Here is a 14,895-nt window from a genome sequence, read left to right as displayed (position 1 = left end):
CACATTTTTCGGTTGTGGGGGTGAAACCCACGCAGACACAGGGAAAATGTGCAAACTCCACATGGACAGTGACCCAGGGCCGGGATTCGATCCCGGGTCCTCAGCGCCGTAGGCAGCAATGCTAACCACTGTGCCACCGTGCTGCCCCTTATTAACCTTTTTTAATAAGTATTGCAGACAAGTATGGAACAAATATATATTAAAGTCTGATAAGATAAACGCGCACAAATTTCAAAATGAAGATTGTTTCAAATCCCACCATAGGCAAATCAAACTTGCTTTGGGATTCACTTCTAATGGAATAGAATGCGAAAGCAGGAAGGGATGCCAAATGTGTATCAAACTTGGTTAGACTGTGCTTGGAGTATAATGCATAGTTTTGCTCTCCAAACTAAAAATAAGATATTGAAGCACTACGGAAAATGTAGAAGAGAGCTGCAAGGATGTTACTAGAATTGACCAGATAAAGAGGCTGAGAATGAGGAGGGTGAGGGACATGGAGAGGATGCAGGGGAAAGGGGAAAAGGGTTGGCGAGGAAATACAGGTAGATTAACCAATCAGTTTAGTGGTGCTAAATGAGAGAGCAGTGCAAAGTATCTTCAAGAGCATCTGTCTCTTTAGGACCCTGGGTCAGGCTGCTACATGCCAAGCCAAATAGGTCAGCGTCAAACATGTCCAATCTCTTGGTCCACCAAGATAGTGCTGAAGCTACACATCATTGATTTAAATAGAGCTCCATCCTCTTTCGGGCTGGAGCAGGACTTCCATTGAGACCCACTTGAAATAGGAGTCACCTTAGAGGACTTTTTCAAAATAGGGACAAATAAGGCTGGAAAATCTCAGCAGGTCAGGAGGCATCTGTGGAGAAATCCCAGTTCTGATGAAAAATCACTGAAACATTTACTCTGTTTCTATCCAGAGATGCTGCCTGACCTGCTGAGTTTTTCAAGCTTTTTTTGCCCCTTAATTTCAGATTACCAGCATCTGCAGAATTTTGCTTTCGATTTTCCAAATTTTTGCTTGTGTATTGCACCTTTTTCCATTGAACAAATGGGGCATATGAAAATTGGCCCAATACAACTTGGAAATTAAATTGCGTGATATCTTAAGAACGCTTAACCGTTTAAAACAATTTGCTTTGTCCTTCAACACAATAGAAGCATTAGTCTACTTACCCTAGTGACCTCAAAAGGATTAAAACTGCTGTTAAAACAACAGCTTGATGCAAATGGAGGTTCAATATTATTTACCATTATTCCAAGATTTAGTTTTCTTTTGAACTGTGTGCTGTGACATGTGTTCTACTTAAAGATTTAGTTTTAAAAATAAAGACAATTTCAGCTTTCTTTAGCTATGCTACACTGAATGTTGAGCACTAGCTGCAGGTAAAAACATTGAAGAGTCCAAAAAGGTGCGCACATTTTGGTAGCAACTGAGTGCTACTTGGGCAAGAGTAATGTTTTGGTCGAGTAGCTCTCTAGTTTAACAGGAAGAATCAGTGGTTTTGGGAGTACAGGGTGTGGCCAAGGTTTGGGATGTTTATGGGCAGGGATGAACTAGGACCTCTCCGGTTGTCCGCTGATATCAGGCTATCTTCGACAGTGTGGAGCAGACGTGAAACAGACCTGCAAAAGGGGGCCAATATTATCCTATTTTTCTCCCAGAATTCCATGCACAGCTTGTGTATCGGGAAATGTCTCACAAGTGGTTTGTCTGCTCGTGTTTTAAGGGATGACTACAGCCATCTCAGGAATTCATAATGTGTTCCTTATCACCAAGCCTTTGTTAAAACCCAAGCACAACTTTTAAAATAGGACCCTGGAGAAGGGAAACTGCAAAAAATCTCGCCATTACCTAAACAATCTTGAAATAGTTATCTCTGCAAATTCTGAAGTCATTTTAGACCTTTGTTTCTCACAGGTGGGCGAATATAGTAATGTTTCTTCTTTGGTTCTTTTAATACTCAACTAATTCTATTGTTTTATTGAGTTATTCATCTAGAACCCAGGGATTCCCACCCTGTTCCCACCACAGAAAGGTGTGGTTTGCATTATATCATCTCGAACCAAACCAGTTCTTAATTTCATAATCTGTTTGATGATCTCATCAGGTCTTCTTGGTTTTGAACCAGCTATTTTGGTCATTACTCACTTATAACAGACAAATCACAAAAAAAGATAATAGTAATAAAACAATAGAACTAGTCAAGTACTAAAAGGAATGAAGAAGAACAATTACTGCATTCATCCACCTGCAAGATACACAGGTCTAAAAGTACTTCAGAATTTACAGAGATGACTATTTCAAGGTTGATTTGCAGACCGTGTACTCTGTAAATATTGGTTGCGAACAAAATATGATCCATTGCACTAATATTGGGTGGGAATTTCTTATCCCGCCCACCCTGAGACCAGAAATGCCCATCCGAGATCAACAAACCTTTCAATGGACTGTTAAATTGTCCATCCCACCCACAATGATTCCCGTGGCAGTCAGAAGCAAAGAATTTACCCAAAGACTTTCCTTGACCAATGTTTATGAAGATTCCTTCTCAGCATATAGGGAAGAAGGTGTCATAGTGGTAATGTCACTGTACTAGCAATCTTGAGGCCCAGACTAATTCCCTGGGAACATGAGTTCAAATCGCACCATGGCAGTTGGATGAATTTAAAATTTTAGTCTCAATAATGGTGACCATGAAACGAACATCGATTGGTGTAAAAACACATCTAATTCACTAATATCATTTCGGGAAGGAAATCTGCCATCCTTACCTGGTCTGGCCGACATGTGACTCCAGACCCATAGCAATGTGGTTAACTCTTAATGGCCCTCTGAAAAGGCCCACTCTATTCAAGGATAGTTTAAGATGGACAACAAATGTTGGCCTTGCCAACGACAGCCACATCCCAAAATAATTTTTTTTTAAACACATGTATCAAGACTATTGTTGCTGAGTTGGTGACTGAATATTGAGTTGGGTTTGAAATTCCAAAAGATTCACAGCTAAACTGATCTACAATCAAGTGTAAAGATATTGTTGACCAAGGAAATAATTTATTGGAATATATATTCTTAACGAACAACATACTATATGATATCACCAGCAAACACAAGTATTCATAATTCTGTATTTTGTCTCAATACTTGTGAGCTACTACCCTCCCAGGCAGTGCGTTCCAGACCATCACCATCCTCTGGGTAAAAGGATTTTTCCTCAAATCCCCAGGAACATCCCGCCCCTCACCTTGAACTTGTGTCCCCTCGTAACCTTCAATTAAGGAGAACAGCTGTTCCCTATTGACCCGGTCCATGTCCCTCATAATCTTGACCTCGATCAGGTCGCCCCTCAGTCTTCTCTGCTTAAGCGAAAACAACCCAAACCCATCCAACCTCTTTTCATAACTTAAATGTTCCATCCGAGGCAACATTCTGGTGAAACGCCTCTGCACCCACTCCAGTGCAATCATATCCTTCCTATAATGTGGCGACCAGAACTGCACACAGTACTCCAGCTGTGGCCTCATCGATGTTCTATATAACTCCACATGACTTCCCTGCTTTTGCAATCTATGCCACGATTGATAAAGGCAAGTGGATTGGATTGGATTGGTTTATTGTCACGTGTACTGAGGTACAGTGAAAAGTATTGTTCTACGTGCAGCTCATATGTCTTTTTCACCACCCTTTTCACCACCCTATTAACCTGCCCTCTGCCTTCAGAGATCTATTTACAAACACACCAAGGTCTCTTTGTTCCTCATGACTTCCCAGTGTGTTGCCATTCATTGAATATTGCCGTGTCAAATTGCTCCTTCCAAAGTGTAACACCTCACTCTTTTCAGGATCAAATTCTGCCACTTTTCTGCCCATTTGACCATCCCGTGTATATCTTCCTGTAACCCAAGACTCTCAGCCTCACTGTTAACCACCCGGCCTATCTTTGTGTCATCCACAAACGTACTGATCCTACCCCCCACATAGTCATCTAAGACATTTATATAAATGATGAACAATAGGGGACCCGGCACAGATCTCTGGGGCACACCACTGGACACTGGCTTCCAGTCACTAAAGCAGCCGTCTGTCATCACCCTCTGTTTCCTACAGCTCATCCAGCTTTGAATCAACCTTATCAAGTTCCCCTGAATCCCGTGTGCATTTACCTTCTTTATAAGTCTCCCATGTGGGATCTTATCAAAGGCTTTGCTGAAATCCATGTAAACTACATCAACTGCACTACCCTCATCTACACACTTCAGTCATGTGCTCAAAAATTTCAATCAAATCTGTTCGGCATGACCTCCCCCTGACAAAGCCATGTTGATTATTCCTGATCAAACCTTGTCTCTCCAAGTGGAGATAGATCCTCTCCTTCAGAATGTTAATTCTGAGTTAATTTCCCCACCACTGACCTTCCAAAGGGTTAGATGGGGTTACTGGGTAACGGGATAGGGTGGAGGCGTGGACTTAAGTAGGGTGCTCTTTCCAGGGGCCGGTGTAGACCCGATGAGCCGAATGGCTTCCTTCTGCACTATAGATTCTATGATTCTATGAAACCTTCTCTGAACTGCTTCCAATGCATTTACATCCTTCCTTAAATAAGTAGATCAATGCTGTACTCCAGATGTGGTCTCACAAATGCCCTGTATAACTAAAGCAAAACATCTCTACCCTTGTATTCCATTCCCCTCACAATAAATGATTGCATTTTATTAACTTTCCTAATTACTTGCTGCACCTACAAACTAGCCTTTTCTTTTGGACACTAAGGAGAAATTTAGCATGGCCAACCCACCTAACCTGCACATTTTTGGACTTTGCCATTTATTGAGTGGAATAATAGGCTGAGTATTTGAGATTTTAACACAGTTAGCAGGAATAAACCTCTGTGTTTTGGTGATACTGTTAGACCAAAGCTCAGGTGAACAATAATGCAATTTAAACCCGGAAATCTATTACTGTTTTGTGGTTGAAATGAAATGAGAAGTTATGAAGCAGAGCAGCAAGTTCTAAAATGTGGAAAAACATGAGTGTACTTGAATGTCATGCCTTTCAAACTGTAATCATAGAAGTATAATTTGTTGATGCAGAAGACAACGCTTTGTGTTATTCTCTGTAATTGATACTAACTGTTATAAGACTAATGAAAGGCTTAGAACCAGTTATAGCAATAGGTATCTCTCAACATGTGCCAGAAAAAAGATTAAATTATGACAAGTTAATATTTTTGATAGAACCATAGAATTCCTACAGTGCAAAAGGAAGCCATTCGGCCCATTGAGTCTGCACCGATCCTCCGAAATAACACCCTACCTAGCCCCACTCTCCTACCCGATCCCCGTAACTCTACCTCACCTGCACATTTTGGGACACTAAGGGCAATTTAGCATGGCCAATCCACCTAACCTGCACATCTTTGGCCTGTGGGAGGAAACCGAAGCACCTGGAGGAGACACAGACTAACATGGGGAGAACGTGCAATCTCTACACAGTCACCCAAGGTCGGAATTGAACCTGGGTCGCTGGTGCTGTGAGGGAACTGTGCTAACCACTGTGCTGCCATTCATGCACTATGACACTTAGATTCCTGTGCTTCTGTAAGATCTGCAATCTCTCACCAATTAGATAATATACTTACTTTTTTATTCTTCCTGCCAAAATGGACAGTTTTTCCACATTATACTCCATTTTCCAGATCTTTGCCCACTCACGTAACCTTTCTATATCCCTTAGTAGCCTCCTTATTCTTCACAACTTACTTTCCGATTTATCATTGTAACATCAGAAGGTTTCGCAGCTATATCTTCGGTCCATTCATCCAATTCATTTATATAAATTGTAAACAATTGAGACCCAGCATTGATCCCTGTGGCACACCACTTGTTACAATCTTGCCAATCAAAAACCCCATTTATACCTACTCTCCGCTTCATGTTAGTTAGCAATCTTCTTTTTCTTAAAATTTAAAGTACCCAATTATTTTTTCCAATTAAGGGGCAATTTAGCATGGCCAATACACCTCCCCTGCACATCTTTGGGTTGTGGGGGTGAGACCGACACGGGGAGAATTTGCAAACTCCACAAGGACAGTGACCCGGGGCCGGAATCGAACCTGGGCCCTCGGCACTGTGAGGTTGCAGTGCGAACCATTGCACCACCGTGCCGCCAGTTAGCAATCTTCTAACTATGGCAGTATGTTACCTCCAACGCCATAAGCTTTTATTTTCCACAACAACCTTTGATGTGACAGCACGGTAGCACAAGCGATTAGCACTGTGGCTTCACAGCGCCAGGGTCCCAGGTTCGATTCCCGGCTGGATCACTGTCTGTGCGGAGTCTGCACGTTCTCCCAGTGTCTGCATGGGTTTCCTCCGGGTGCTCTGGTTTCCTCCCACAGTCCAAAGACGTGCAGGTTAGGTGGATTGGCCATGATAAATTGCCCTTAGTGACTAAAAATGGTTAGGAGGGGTTATTGGGTTACGGGGATTGGGTGGAGATGAGGGCTTAACTGGGTTGGTGCAGACGCGATGGGCCAAATGGCCTCCTTCTGCACTATATGTTCTATGTTCTTATCAAAACAAGATGAACTCATTCAAAGTCGGCCTCCTCCTTTAACCAAATTATACAGTATACTGGAAAATGTCATCAGATCATGTCCATTCCATTATATCCGCATTACTGCAGTATCTGTTGGTCCTACCGGAATATAGATGCATCCACATCTTTCAGATCCTTGCATGCTGAAGCAAAAAAGTGAAAAGTATATTTTACATTTTGTTTGGCATAGTCAACACCGTGAACTGGTATGACAAGTTCCCTTGCCTAATTTTCAGACAGCAAATGTTGGATAATTATGGCATTGTCAAGAGACTTTTCTCATGCAAATAAAGGAAAGAAATGATGGGCGAGACATTCTCTGACTCTGATGATTAATTTATCTGACTCAACAGCCTAAAAGTAGGTTACTCCACCCATCAATTTAGCTGAGAATATTATCTGGAAGATTTATAAACAAAAGAATAAAATACATTTGTATTGGAATATACGTCACTTGTTTAAACTTTATTTATTATTTGGTGTGTGATCACTATCCACCATTGATTGGGGGATGGTGCATTTTGATGCTTTAGTCAGGAGGATATCAATAATATCCTCACATTTTCTGATGTATTCTGCTTTTAAAAAAATTAATTTATTCAATGTGGGCGTCGCTGGTTAGGCCAGCATTTATTGCCCATCCCTAGTTACCCTCCAGAAGAAGGTGGTGAGCTGCCTTCTTGAACCGTGGCAGTACCGGAGGTGTAGGCACACCCACTGTGCTCTTAGGGAGGGAGTTCCAGAAGTTTGCCCCCGGGAACAGTGAAGGAACAGCAATATATTTCCATGTCAGGGCGGTGAGTGACTTGCAGGGGAACCCCAGGTGATGGGGTTCCCGGGTCTGCTGCCCTTGTCCTTCTGGAGGATAGCGGTCATGGGCTTGGAAGGTGCTGTCTGAGGAACCTTGGTGAGTTACTGCAGTGCAGCTTGTAGATGGCACACACAGCTGCCACTGTTCGTCGGTGGTGGAAGGTTTGAATGTTTGTGGAAGGGGTAGCAATCAAGCGGGCTGCTTTGTCCTGGATGGTGTCAAGCTGCTTGAGTGTTGTTGGAGCACCAGTTATCCAGGCAAGTGGAGAGTATTCCATTACACTCCTGACTTGGGCCTTGTAGATGGTGGACAGGCATTGGGGGAGTCAGGAGGTGAGTTCCTTGCCTTAGGATTCTTAGCCTTTGATCTGCCCTGGTAGCCACAGAATTAATGTGGCTAGTCCAGTTCAGTTTCTGATCAATGGTAACTCCCAGGATGTTGATTGTGGGGGATTCAGCAATGGTAATGCTATTGAATGTCAATGGGTGATGGTTAGATCCTCTCTTGCAAGAGAGGGTCATTGCCTGCCACTTGTCAGCACAAGCCTGGATATTGTCTAGTTCCTGCTGCATCTGGACATAAACTGCTTCATTATCTGAGGATTGAGAATGGTGCTGAACATTGTGCAGTCATCTGCGTATATCCCCATTTCTGACCTTATGAGGGAAGGGATGTCATTAATGAAGCAGCTGAAAATGATTGGGCCTAGGACACTACCCTGAGGAATTCCTGTAGTAATGTCCTGGAGCTGAGATGATTGATCTCCAACCCCCACAACTATCTTCCTTTGTGCCAGGTGTGACTCCAACTAATGGAGAGTTTCCCCCCTGATTCCCATTGACTCCAGTTCAGCTAGGGCTCCTTGATGCTGTACTCTGTCAAAGGCTGCCTTGTAGCTAAGGGCAGTCTCTCTCACCTCACCTCTGGCATTCAGCTCTTTTGCCCATGTTTGGACCAAGGCTGTCATGAGTTCGGGAGCTAAGTGACCCTGGCGGAACCCAAACCGAGCAGCAGTGAGCAGGTTATTACTGAGTAAGTGCTGTTGATGACTCCTTCCATCACTTTGCTGATGATGGAGAGTAGATTGATAGGGCGGTAATTGGCTGGGTTGGATTTGTCCTGCTTCTTGTGTACTGGACACATCTGGTCAATTTTCCACATGGCGCTGTTCAAAGCATTGTTGGTATTTACCATTTACCTTGAGGAAATGAGGTGGTGGGGGTCAAACTCAAGTTGTTTGATGACCAAAATCTGAGTAACCTTGATGGAACCAGGAAGAAAGAAGAAACAAAATACCTAGTAGGGTGATCATGGCTCGGCACAACATTGAGGGCCGGAGGGCCTGTTCTGTGCTGTACTGTTCTATGTACTCTCTGTAGTTGAGTTGGTACCAAAATGACACTTTGCAATGGAACATTTGCATAGAATCTCTGATGGACATTTGATACCTTTAGCAGATGAGCCTATCACACCCCAGGGTACCATTGATGATCTGCCAAACAGCTGGTGCATCAATGAAAGGGGTACCCTTTGACTGAGGGTCGGGAGTCTTGCTTCTCAGCTCCTGATAAGGTTAGGGAGTGCACGGTTCCTGGATGGAGGAGCAGCAGGAAGAGTACCAATGCTCTCTGCTGTGCTGCTAAAATGCAGTTTTAGCTTGTTAAATTTCATTAGCATCCTACACACACTCACACTTTTAGCAGTCGCTGCACATAAGCTGCCTGGGGTGTGTCCAGACATACACGGAGATCATGCTCTCCATAATCAACAAATTAAATGCAAATGTGGATTTTTCAGTAGCTTAGTTTGGAAATTTGTAATTGCGATAATGGATTTCCTTACATGATAGGTTGATCAAAATTAAAACTTTACAGTAGTCATGTAGCTAAGTCATTAACCCATCCATTTCTAAAAGTCCATGCTGCAGGAAGCCGTTTTAAAAACATTAAAAAAAAATTTAGAGTCCCAAATTATTTTTTCCAATTAAGGGGTAGTTTAGCGTGACCACTCCGCCTACCCTGCACATCTTTGGGCTGTGGGGGCGAAACCCACGCAAACATTAAAAACATTTTTTCAACTTATGAAAAAACATATACAAAGTATGAGAACTCCATACTTTATGAACAAGGTAGATCTAAACAGTGTGTTCCTTAGTTTTGAGTCTGTGTAGAACATGCATCTGGTCGAAATTGATGGATGTATGATTTTCAACCTTTGATTTGAATTGCAAGGCAACCCCTCAGGATTTTGGTTTTCAGGGAAGAAAACTTATTTAATATATTTTTAAAATATCACATTTTACCATGGGACAAGAACATGAAAGTTATAATGGTAAACAGAGAAAAACACAGGGTCACAGTCGGAGCACTGAGTGTGGTTCTGGGATGCACACTATATTAAGGGTGTTGAGGACACAGAGTGTGCATCACAGATTCAGTAGGATTACACCTTTTATGAGCAAAGACAATATGAAGAACGAATCATAAAATTGAAGGTGTTGGTCATTAGAACAGAAAAGATAAAGGTATGATTTCATAAAGATATTTAAACTTAAGAAGGGAGGGGACAGAGTAAATACAGCCTGCTCTGAGTGATTGAGCCATCCGGCATGACAGGCATTGATATAGAATCATAGAATTCCTACAGTGCAGGAGGCCATTCGGCCCATCGAGTCTACATTGACCCTCGGAAAGAGCACCCTACCTAGGCCCACTCCCCCGCCCTATTCCTATAACCCCATAATTCCACCTAACCTTTGGACACTGAGGGACAATTTTTGTTTTTCCAATTAAGGGACAATTCAGTGTGGCCAATCCACCTACCCGGCACATCTTTGGGTTGTGGGGGCAAAACCCACGCAGACACAGGGAGAATGTGCAAACTCCACATGGACAGTGACCCAGAACCGGGAGCGAACCTGGGATCTCGGCGCTGAGAGGCAGCAGTGATAACCACTGCGCCACCGTGCTGCCCTACTGAGGGACAATTTAGAACAGCCAATCCACCTAACATGCACATCTTTGGACAGGTATTAAGTTTAAGGAATTCAGAACAGTGAGCAGAAGAATTTATGTTAAACTCAGTCTGTGGAATATGCTGGTAGAGTTAGTGCTTGAAGTAGAGACAGAATAGGTTAGATAGGTTGGTGAATGAAAGGGCAATTTAGGACCAAGGGAACATGGCAAGGGCATAGGACAGGGGCTGCTGCTTTTATGGAGGAGACATACCAATGTGGATTGGTCTAGGCTAAATGGCCTGTTTCTGTGTTGTAATTTTCAAGTAATTTCATGCAATTACCATTGACTGTAGCTTTGTCAATGTGCCTCATCTTGAACTTCATGATGCTTTCAATGCAGTTGATGTTTCAAAAATAGAAAGAGGAAAATTGATAAATGACAGGGGAAAGATTTTTCCTGCCTTCATATAGATTACTCAAAGGCATCAAAATAAAAGCGATCTATTGATAAATCCATTGACTTTACTTATACTGACTACTGAATTCAGAAATGCACAGAAAGAGGCCTGCCTTCATACACTCTTAATGGCCTTAATTCTCCAATGATTTCACCCAGCCCAGTTTATAAAATTACTTTCCACATAATTTAATTTGCTTGAAACATTCCAATTATTATTTACACAGTTCAGCAGCAACAAATTTGCTTTTGACCACTTCTTTTTACCTTAATGATGAGTTCTTTAAAATAAACTATGTCATGTGATAACAGGAATGTGTTTAATCAGCCATGAATGTCGGGAAATTACAAAATTGGAAGTGATTATTAGAGATTGAGTGACTGACTATAATTTATTGAAGTCAATTGCTATATTAAATACAAGATTTCCTCAGCAGAGGATAAGCAGGGTGTAATCCCCACAGAGTTACTTTTCATGCAAGCACAGGAGATGCAATTCCTGACCTTTTACCAGCTCTCTCCATCAAGCCCCAAACTCTCTTTCCAGGTGAAACAACAATTTATAAGCACTTCTTTTAATGTACTGTATTCGCTGTTGGTGGTTGAAGTCCTACACCAGAGACTTGAGCACAAAATTTAGGCTGATGCTCCAGTGCAATACTGAGGAAGTACTGCACTCTGGGAGGCGCTATCGTTCTGATGAGGTGTTAAACTGAAGCCTGTAGTCTAAAGTAGACCTGAAGATCTCATGACACTATTTGAGGAACAGCAAGATAGTCTCCCTAGTATTCTGGACCATACTTATTTCACAACTAATATTGCCAAAACAGATTATCGAGTAGTATCACATTGCTGTTTGTGGGACATTGCTGTGAGTAAATTGGTTGTTGCATTTCCTGACACACTACAGACACTACACTTCAAAAGTATTTCATTGACTATGAAATGTTTTAGGAATTGCTGAGGTCATGGAAGATCTTATATAAATGCAAGTTATTTCTTTCTTACTAAAACAAGCAAACTCATTATACCCCTGACCTTTATAACTAGGAATTTACAAAGGGTCAAATGCCAATCTGTTAAATTTGCCTTAAGGTTTTACAACATTCATCAGGCTCCCAATAAAAATTAGAATAACTGTCACATTGAAATGTTTGAAGGTAAATTCTATCCATACCATTGATAATGCCTACAAAAATATTAACTTGTCATAATGTTATCCTTTTTCCAGCATATGTTGAGTGATAACTATTGTTGATCACTGCTAAAACTGGGGCTTTCGTCAGTCTTGTAACAGTTAGTATCAATTACAGAGAATAACACAAAGTGTTGTTTTCTGCAACAACAAATTATACTTCTATGATTACAGTTTGCAAGACATGACATTCAAAAGTATGCTCATGTTTTTTTCACACTTGCTGCTCTGCTTCATAACTTCTGAATTTTTTTCACCACAAAACAGTAACAGATTTCCAGGTTTAAATTGCATTATTGCTCACCTGAGCTTTGATCTAATAGTATCACCAAACCATAGAGGTTGACACTTGGCGGCACAGTAGCACAGTGGTTAGCACTGTTGCTTCACAGCACCAGGGTCCCAGGTTCGAATCCTGGCTTGGGTCACTGTTTGTGCGGAGTCTGCACGTTCTTCCAGTGTCTGCGTAGGCTTCCTCCAAGTGCTCCGGTTTCCTCCCACATGTCCCAAAATACGTGCTGTTAGGTAACTTGGACATTCTGAATGATCCCTCAGTGTACCCGAGCAGGCGCCGGAATGTGGCGACTAGGGGATTTCAAAGTAACTTCATTGCAGTATTAATGTGAGCCTACTTGGGACAATAAATATTATTATTATATAAAAGCAAATTACTGCAGATGCCGGAATCTGAAACCAAAGGAATAATGCTGGAAAATCTCAGTAGGTCTGACAACATCTGTATGGAGAGAAAAGAGCTAACGTTTCGAGTCCAGATGACCCTTTGTGGCCTTGACAAAAAGGCATCTGGACTCGAAACGTTAGCTCTTTTCTCTCCCTACAAATGCTGCCAGACCTGCTGAGATTGTCCAGCATTTTCTCTCTGGCTTATTATTATTGTGTGTTGATTCCTGCTAACTGTGTTAGAATCTCGAATGCTCAGCCTACATGTCCACCCGATAAATGTCAATATGATGCCCGCATCCCATCAATGAAAACAAACCTTAGATCTTCTGACACTACAACGTATTGATGGCTCTGAAATAAATATAACGTTTTCAATCTGTAACAATCTCGATAAGCTTTATATATCTATAATGGCAAAGTGATAGGAACAGGAATGGGCCATTCAGCCCCTTGAGCCTGTCCCGCCATTCAATGAGATCATGGCTGATCTGTGACCTAACTCCATATCCCTTAATGTCCTTGCTTAACAAAAACCTATCGATCTCAGATTTAAAATAAATAAATATGATAGTTTGTGCATTTTGGATAGTTTTCCTTCGTTAATAGGACTGATCTTAACAACACCAACATTAGGATTTCTGCAGAGAAACCCCACAAACCCCAAACTTCACAACTATTACTTAAACTATTCAACGATGTAGGTGGACGAAGAGACTTTCAACCTCTATCTAAATGAATCACATTTTCTGTGAAGGTAAAATATGGAAGTTGCTTAAAAGGTGCACATAGTCATCACTGATTCATGAAGAAAGGTGCATCTAGATGTACACATATAGCAGAATGATACATATGCTCAACAAGTACATTCACACAAGTATCAAATTCAGCATGATAAAAAGGACAACACCGGAAACTAAACAGAAATTACTTTTTGAATAATCCGTGACTTGATTCTGATGGTGCAAATTGAAATTCGTTTATCAAATCCACGCCCCTTAGGTTTTGCACTTTGCTCTACTGTTTACAGCCCATTTTCTTTGTCACTCTGGTCATCATGTTGAGGCAGAAATTACTCTGTCCGCCTTTTTTTCTGCATTTGCTCCAGTGAAAGGTACAGGAAAGACTAGTGAATGTCACCAGCCCCGCGCGGAGCTGCCACGGATTAAGTAAATAGTCACTAATTAGCTCCGATTGCTCGGAGTTTAAAACAATGCGACAAAGGCTATCGCGTCCCAAAAGGAATTAGTATAAAAGCTGATGAGAATAAAACCATAGATTCACTGTTTTGTAGACTCCAACCTTGAAAACACGCGTGGTTAGACCACGCCACAGAATACTTCCGTCAAACAGAATCAACCAATTACTCACCCAACACCACAAAGTAACTCCGAGAAATTATTTGAAAAAGCATTCAAAAGTAAGACGTTTTAGATAAATAAAATAAAACGGAAATGCGGTAACTTGTCCGAGCGCTGCTCCAGGTACCGCCCCGAACCTGCTCGCCACTCCGGTATTGTCTACCCAGGTGCGTGCTCTCAGGTACACGCCCCTCAGGTACAAACTCCCAGGTACACACCCTCAGGTACACACTCCCAGGTACACGCCCCTCAGGTACAAACTCCCAGGTACACGCCCCTCAGGTACAAACTCCCAGGTACACACCCTCAGGTACACACTCCCAGGTACACACTCCCAGGTACACGCCCCTCAGGTACAAACTCCCAGGTACACACCCTCAGGTACAAACTCCCAGGTACACGCCCCTCAGGTACAAACTCCCAGGTAACGCCCCTCAGTTACAAACTCCCAGGTACACGCCCCTCAGGGTACAAACTCTCAGGTACACGCCCCTCAGGTACAAACTCCCAGGTAAACGCCACTCAGGTACAAACTCCCAGGTACACACCCTGAGGTACAAACTCCCAGGTACACGCCCCTCAGGTACAAACTCCCAGGTACACGCCCCTCAGGGTACAAACTCTCAGGTACACGCCCCTCAGGTACAAACTCCCAGGTACACGCCCCTCAGGTACAAACTCCCAGGTACACGCCCCTCAGGTACAAACTCCCAGGTACACACCCCTCAGGTACAAACTCCCAGGTACATGCCCCTCAGGTACAAACAGCCCTGAGAGGTACAAACTCCCAGGTACAAACTCTCAGGTACACACGCCTCAGGTACAAACTCCCA

At 42.5% G+C, this 14,895-nt stretch overlaps 1 protein-coding gene across 2 annotated transcripts in view; it reads right to left on the bottom strand.

The window, feature by feature from the left end:
* lnx1 (ligand of numb-protein X 1) overlaps positions 1-14,237 on the bottom strand; it is a 290,347-nt gene extending 276,110 nt beyond the window's left edge. For both annotated transcript variants that reach the window (XM_038791172.1, XM_038791171.1), the window contains exon 1: positions 14,073-14,237. The gene's annotated coding sequence lies outside the window, so the exon portion shown is untranslated. The remainder of the gene's footprint in view (positions 1-14,072) is intronic.
* Between the last annotated feature and the right edge of the window lie 658 nt (positions 14,238-14,895).

Source organism: Scyliorhinus canicula, chromosome 3 (assembly GCF_902713615.1).
Source record: "Scyliorhinus canicula chromosome 3, sScyCan1.1, whole genome shotgun sequence".
In the NCBI taxonomy this organism is placed as follows: Eukaryota; Metazoa; Chordata; class Chondrichthyes; order Carcharhiniformes; family Scyliorhinidae; genus Scyliorhinus; species Scyliorhinus canicula.
Note: the sequence above shows the minus strand (reverse complement) of the source record. Positions and strands in the feature narration are given on the sequence as shown.